The sequence below is a fragment of the Erithacus rubecula genome, assembly GCF_903797595.1.
Source record: "Erithacus rubecula genome assembly, chromosome: 9".
NCBI classification, from domain to species: domain Eukaryota; kingdom Metazoa; phylum Chordata; class Aves; order Passeriformes; family Muscicapidae; genus Erithacus; species Erithacus rubecula.
The window spans coordinates 29,891,648-29,899,350 of NC_136660.1; positions in this window are offsets into that span (position 1 = coordinate 29,891,648).

The following is a 7,703-nucleotide window of genomic DNA, read 5'->3' on the forward strand; positions in this document are numbered from 1 at the left end:
TGATTTCAGCAAGGTGTAGGCTTCACTAGTTACCCATCTTATCTACCAACCTTTTACTTTAAAAAAATTTTTGGATATTTTAGGGGACAGTCACACTCCTCGTGTCACATAAGGCACTAAGGATGTGCACAGCCTGCATCAAAATCCAGAAGGATGCTCTCCTGTTGGCATGAGCAAATGAGAGGAATCACTCACAGCAAGAACAAAGTGAATTGTGCATCAAATCTCTTCCTCAGTGCTGTTGAAGGGATGCCATTGCTCCAGCACACTGTCCTGTGCTAGAAAGAGTGCAGACTCTGCCAGGACACCTGTGACAGTCCTGCTACAACACCCAGAGCTCAGCAAATCCTCCCTGAGCTGCCTACAGAGCAGGATTCCCCCCAGCCAGCCATCCTGGACCAACTGTGATGCAAAGCTTTGAAACTGTGAGGAGTTATTGTAGAAGCTGGATTCTAACTCCTAAGAACAGAGAGAGAGAACTCAGCCCCAAATCCTGATAATCCAGAGCCAGGGGGGATTGCAGGGGAGCCAAGCAGAGATGGAGCTCCTCTGACAGGAAAGATGAGAGTGAACACACCAACCCCTTGCTGCTGACCAGGGGAGCAAAGTGTGCCACGGAAAGAGAAGCAAGAGTTTCTGGCACAAAACAGGGCCCTGGTCCCTGTGCCAGGGGCTGGGAGCAGAAGCAGAATTGCAAAAAGCTGAGTCAAAATTTTGTCTCCTGATGTTACCCAGTTCCTCATTTAGAAAAGGTCTTGGTCTGGCCCTAAAAAAAAAACAAGTCTGGGCTGTATGATTGTCTGTGCATCCTGAGTTCCCCCAAATCTGGAGGTGTGACCTCACATCACTCACAATTATCTCCTCTCGCCAGGAAGAGCTCTGTGTGTGTAGGGGGGTGAATCTATCCCCCATTTTACTTTGCAATCAGAAACCCCTGATCTCACTCACACTCTTTTGACCTCAGACCAAGTTTCATGCATCTCTTTTCCTTTCTTAGACAGTTAATGCTCTTAAAAGGAGAAGCAGATGGCACCCGTTTGCAGATGTCAAACGCTTCCCTCACGTGGCATGTTTACTATGGGATTTTCAGCAGAGGCTCGTGGCCCAGATAGTGAGATTTTAGTCATAATCACCAGCTTGAAATGTGAAGCAAACACTCCCTGAGGTCTGGCCACACTTGCATCCCTCACTGCTTCTGATTTTTTTTTTTTTAATCGTTTGTAGATTGGAATTCAGAAAGGAGATTAAATGCCTGGAGTGCAGGAAGAAGAATATTGGAAGTGAGTGCTAAAGAAGAGATGGGGAAAGAATAAAAAAAATGTAACTGCTGCACTCGTGGTGGGGAAAGGGCAGAGCTACAGGAGGATAAGACCCACATTTCTCAGTGGGTGTGAAGAGCTGGGAGCAATGCTCTGGGTTTGTGATGAATATTCTGATTTACACTTTGATTTACACCCTGATTGACACTCAGCTGTCCTTCCATACAAACTTTCCCAGGTGAGCAGTGGAGCAGGCAGGTGTGACCCTCCTTGTCACAGAGTAAAGCAGCTGTGCAGTTTGCTGCTGTATCCCCAGAACACAGCTCTTGGGGCTTTTGTTTCTTTCTTTTCCTGTTTTTGAGCCCAGGTTTCTGAGCTTCCTGCAGAGATACTGAAAGCACGGGGACAGAGAGCAGTGGTGATGTTCTGCTCTCTGCTTGCTGCTGCTCGGGAATGAATCCACCTGGACCTGCTGAGCCCTGGGGCAATTTTGTGACACTCCAACAACACTGTACATCTCCAAGAAAAGTGCTCTATAAGGTACAAAAGCAGCCCCCTCCCTCTTCATTCTGGAAACTAAAGGGATTTGCACTGGCACTGCTGCCTTGGTGGCCACAAAAAATGTCATGTCTGGGTCTATGCCAGCACAACCCTTTCCTCCTGGAGAAGGAAGGAAGGAATGGGTTTTGTTTGCTTTTTCTGAGAGTTATGAGACCATGGCACAGGGTGCTCAGAGAAGATGTGGCTGCTCCATCCCCGGAAGTGTCCAAGGTCAAGCTGGAGCCCCAAATAACACACAGGGACCCCTAAACCCCAAAAATTCCCCCAAATTTCGCCGCCTCCCTTCGCGGCCCCAGCGCGCCCTCTGCCGGCGCTTCGGGAACCGGACGGGCCGGGGGTCCCGGGGCTGCGATGAGGATTTGGGGGTCCCGGGGCTGCGATGGGGATTTGGGGTCCCAGGGCTGCGATGGGGATTTGGGGGTCCCGGGGCTGCGATGGGGATTTGGGGTCTCAGAACTGCGATGGGGATTTGGGGTCCCAGAACTGTGATGGGGATTTGGGGTCCCAGAACTGTGATGGGGATTTGGGGTCCCGGGGCTGCGATGGGGATTTGGGGTCCCGGGGCTGCGATGGGGATTTGGGGTCCCAGAACTGTGATGGGGATTTGGGGGTCCCGGGGCTGCGATGAGGATTTGGGGGTCCCGGGGCTGTGATGGGGATTTGGGGTCCCGGGGCTGCGATGGGGATTTGGGGTCCCGGGGCTGTGATGGGGATTTGGGGTCCCAGAACTCTGATGAGGATTTGGGGACCCAGAGCTGCCATGGGTGTTTGGGGGTCCTGGGGCCAAGATGGGGATTTGAGATCCTAGGGCTGGCTTGGGGATTTGGGGGTCCTGGGGCCGCGATGGGAATTTATGGGTCCTGGTTCTGCTGTGTCCTTCTGGCACAGAACTCACCTGGAGCAGAGCTTCACCACCCTACAGGGAAGAATTCCTTCCCAATATCCCAAATGTCACCCTGCCCTGTTTCTATAGGAAGCCATTCCCTGTGTCCTGTCCCTCCATCCCTTGTCCCCAGTCCCTCTCCAGCTCTCCTGGAGCCCCTTTAGGTGTCAGAAGGGACTCTGGGGTATCCCTGGAGTCTCCTCCTCTGGATTAATCCCCCCAGTGCTCACAGCCTTTCCTGCAGCAGGGGTGATCCAGCCCCTGAGCATCTCCAGCCTCCTCCAACACATCCCTGCCCTCCCTGTGCCTGGACCCCAGAGCTCCATCCTGCAGCAGGGCAAGGAGAGAGTTCAGCAGAATGTTACCCTGGCCCCAGATGCAATTTTAGGTGCTCTTTCAGCCTCTGAAAATCCCAACATTAATGCAATGGTGGAGGTTGTATCTCTGCCTTCTGTCAGTTCAAACAGGGATCTGAGACAGGTCCCCAAAAAGCAAATCTATAAAATGGTGTTAATTCAATGAACCTGCAGCAGATGCAAAAGCAGTCACATGAATAAATCAAGTTTAAATCAGTGCTGTTATCTGTAGAAATAAAAAAAAAAAAAAAAAGGGTTGCAGCTTTGGTGGAACATGTGTTTGCAAATCCTTCTGAGCCAAAGGAACCAGGGCAATGCCAACCTGTGGCATCTCCAGGCTCCCAGAAAGGATTCCCTGCAGGAACAGCCAGAGGTACTTGTGCCACAGCTCCATCTACACCAGCACAGCTGAGCAGCAGCAAACTGAAACCTCAGCTTCTAGTCTTGTTGGCAAAAAATAAAACAAAACAAAAAATACCCCCAAGCAAACCCTTCTCCTTTTTTTTTTTTTTTTTTTTTTTTAAGCAGAGAGGCACAAGAACTGTGTAGTGTTAGGGAAAAAAACAATCATGGAACAGGTTATATGGAAAACAATGATGCTCACCGCCCTGTGAGCTGTGATTTTCCTCTTTTCAGCTCAGTAACAATCACTTCTCTTTCCCATCACTGCTTTTTTTCCTGTGTTGAAAATTGGTGGGTTTTATAAGGTATTTAGGAAGGTTTGTGGTCCAGAGGTACAACCATTCCTTCCCACTGTATTTATAAGCTTTAAAGGAGAACATGAAGAGGAGGGGAAAGTAATAACCCTGGTGTATGTTATGCCTGAGGAAAATGGAAGGGTGAAGGAGCAGGGTGGAGAGCACAAAGCCCAAGGAGAGGGTGGGTGTGATGTCTGCACATCCTCTGCACATCCTCTGCTGCAGTCCAGATGCTCATAAATCTCCCAGCCTGGTGAGACAAGATGTGCCTGGAAGCAAAATGCTGCTTAATAGAAGATTGCTGCCACATCAATAAAATTAAAGTTGTCAGGACATACCCATATCATGATTTTGGAGATCTTAGCTCCCAGCTGCACCCATCCAGAGGCAAACTAAGAAACAACAGTGAGGAAAAGAATGGTTTTCAGGGTACCCCTGCTCTCCCAGTCTTGTCCCATCAGACATTTCACACAAGACCAAAACTGGAACTCTTTTTTTTGTCTGTCACTTTGGTCACTACTATGCCTTTCTCAATTTCATTTAGCACACCATGAAGACCTTTTAAAATTGATAAATATAAAAATAAAAACTGATGTTCCCCCTACTTTCATGAGCAGTTTGAGAGCTCTGCTGGGACATCAGTTACATACACAAGAACAGCAGACCCTTAGCACTGTAACCTTGAACAGAATCCACCTTTGGCACTTCCCAGCCCTACAGCTTTCCCTTTCCAGGGGTCATTTGCATCCTTGGTCACCCCTCTTTGAAAATGCTGAACCCTGAAAAGCCTCAGCACTTCCCAGTTCTGTTTTCCTGATTTGTTGCCTCTCTTTTTCAAAAATAAAAGAAGAAGAAAAAAAGACTGATTCAGGTTTTGGCAGCTCTCCTCTCACAGAAGAATATTCCATGCTTGCACACGAAAGGGAATTTTTAGCCAACCAGAGCAAAGAGTCAAAATAACAAACACAAACAATTACAAAAAAAAAAATTGCAACACTCAGTAGTTTTTCTGACTGCTGCTACTGGCCCAGTGAGAGACTGGTTCATTGCCTAATCTTGAGCTCAGAAAAAGACAGATCATCTTTAAGTTTACAGAGCTATTGGCCCAACTACAGAGGATAGGATTTCCCTCAAGCCTTTGCCCAAACCCCAGTGATGACTCCAAAAACAACAACTTGCCTTGAGGTTGGAAATTTTGCTTCAGAGAGATTTCATTCCCTAAATGATACACAAATATTCATCTGAGTGGATGGAAAATGCTTAAGAGCTGCATAACACAGTGAATGAGACCAGCTCTGAGATGGAAATAATTTCCTTAATTCCTTGCAGCACTGCTGTCACTTCCAGCCATCTGTTAGCTGGGAAGTCTCTGATAATCCACGGAGCAGCTTGGGCCATGAAACCCCCTGAAAGCAGAGATCACAAAGAGTTCACTCATTTCTCTACTGTAGGAAAGGAAGTGGGTGGGGAAAAGGAATTAAGGGATGAAACACACAGCTCATGCCCTCCTGGCTTCAGGATAAAAGATTTGCTTTTTAAAAGCCCTGGTAATTTCATACTTCCTTAAGAAATGGTGTCCAAGATGTGGAGAGAGCAGCAGTCAGAGGCAGAGTTCTGGGAGCCAAATTACCTTCATTATGGGGTTAGATTGCAATTTTAATCCCACAGGTCTTCCCTGGGCCTGGGGATTTTCCAAGCAGCCTGGTCAGGATGTTGAGAACAGCTTTTAACAGTGGCTGGTTGAACACTGCAAGAACAGCAACAGAGATGTGTTTCCCATTCATTCAGGGAAGGGCTTGCACCAAAACTCTGCCCCTGAGTCTCACCACATACTGAGGTTCTGTGTCTCAGTGATGTCTGTAGCAGTGCTGCCTTTTCTCCTTCATGTTTGGGGGTTCATATTTGGGATCTCTTTACAGACTAACAGGGGTAAGAGCTCCTCCTCTATGCCCTTTGCTGTCAGATCCATCTCTGTGGCACTTCAGCTATGCCAAAAGGATATATTCATGCTGTGTGTAGTGCAGAGGTGCAAAAAATGGCTAAACCTAGTATTCAAATTGAGGAAAAATTATGAAATCAGTAAATACAGGACAGGAACTAAGAAAAATTTATTTTCAGCTTGAAAAATAACCTGAAAGGATTCAATTTATCACCAAATCAGTGTATTTTTGGTAACTCTGGGAGAGCTCCAGTGCTGCAATTGTTACCCTAACTTTGTCAAATATTTCAAGTTCTTACCTTGTCTTAGTCACGACATGAAAAAACACTTGAAATCTATCTAATCAAAAGGTTCACCAGCTGAGATAGGCCTGATGAAAACCACATTAGTTAAACATGAATTTACTGCTGGCAGAAAAGTCAACAGAAAACAGATCAAGTTAAATAATGAAGTGTAGTTTTGTGGGGATTTTAACAAATGTACAAATCTCTACTTGTGTTTTTTGCAACTTCCCCATAGAGGAAAGTTCAAGATGAGCATAGGTGTGGACTTACCCATTTTATCACCATACAAATATATTGTAACTCCTATCCAAAGCAGAACTACAAATAAACAATTATGTTGGCACATAACCCTCCTAAAATAAATCTACACTAAAATCACCAGAATCCCAGTTGCTGTCTCCCCTTTTAATTTGCTTTGCTGATTTAAGGTTGCAGACCAGCCTCACTGACAGCTGTAGATCCTTTCATCCTCTCCTGATTTTCACCATCAGGATTTCTGTGGGAGTTGCTGCATGGACCCTGCTGAATGTGAATATTTTTTATTCTTTTTCTTCAGCTTACTTGGCAGATATATCTCTAAATCTCAAGCAATCTCAGCAATTTTTTAAAAAGATGAGCTGTGGAAGACTTACCCATATAGCCTACTGTTCCCACTCTTCCACGGATTGATTCACCCTCGGGGATTTTAACAGCTAGACCCAAATCAGATATTCTAATGTGGCCTGGGAGGAACAAGCAGCTGCCACTTTTCCCTGCTCGGATTTCTACTCCAAACCCCAAATCCCGAGTTGTTCAGCCGGGAGCCGGGAGAGGGTGCTGCGAAATTTGGCGATGCTCCCATTCCTCCGGGACGCTTTTCCCCACCCCAAACCCCTCGGGACGGGGCACATTTAACTCCTGGATTTGCAGAGGGAGCAGCCGGGGTACAAGAGCGCTGATGAGAAGCATTTTTGGATGAATTACGGCCGAGCTGGAGCGAGCAGAGCCGCGGCTGCAGCACTCGCACGGGATAAACCCTCGGGATAAAGGATGCTCCGCAGCCCGCTGGGAGCTGGGCTGTGCCAAAAGCGCTGGACACGAGCTGTGCTGGATGCAGGACACGAGGAGCTGCCTCTGGCTCCGGGAAATGAGCTCTGGCATGTGAACAGGGCTCCTGCTTTGTCAGGGCAGACAGCTGGCAAAAAGGGGGGACTGTGTTGGACTTGCTGCTCTGTTCTGGGATGAAGAGAGTTATAAACAATTTATAAAAGGGAGTATGTACCACTTACCAGCTTTGGAACAGTCACAGAATTATACAGGATCTCTCTGCATCACAGACTTGATTAGTTTTTAACCCAGGTACAGATGCTAAATCTGAATCTTCAGTAAAAAACCAAGCACATTCCAAACTGCTATCCCAACAGGAACATTAACATATTTTTCCCTCCTTCTCCATGCTGATGGGCTGGCAAGTGCAATAAGAGAAAAAGCAGGAACAAAAGAAATGGGAGAAGGAGCAGGTACAAGAATCTCCCCCTGTTCAAGTGACTTATTGGAATTTGTTTAGACCACAGCCCAGTCAGAAATGAGTCCCACTGTGCCATTCCTTCTTTCAAGAAATAAAAAAAAACCAACAAAACCAACTAGGTTTACACTAGGACAGAGTATAAACTGTGTTAGCCAGGACTGAGAGCTGAAAATGGGATAATCATGGGACATGAAACCATCTCGACCCAAACCCTGC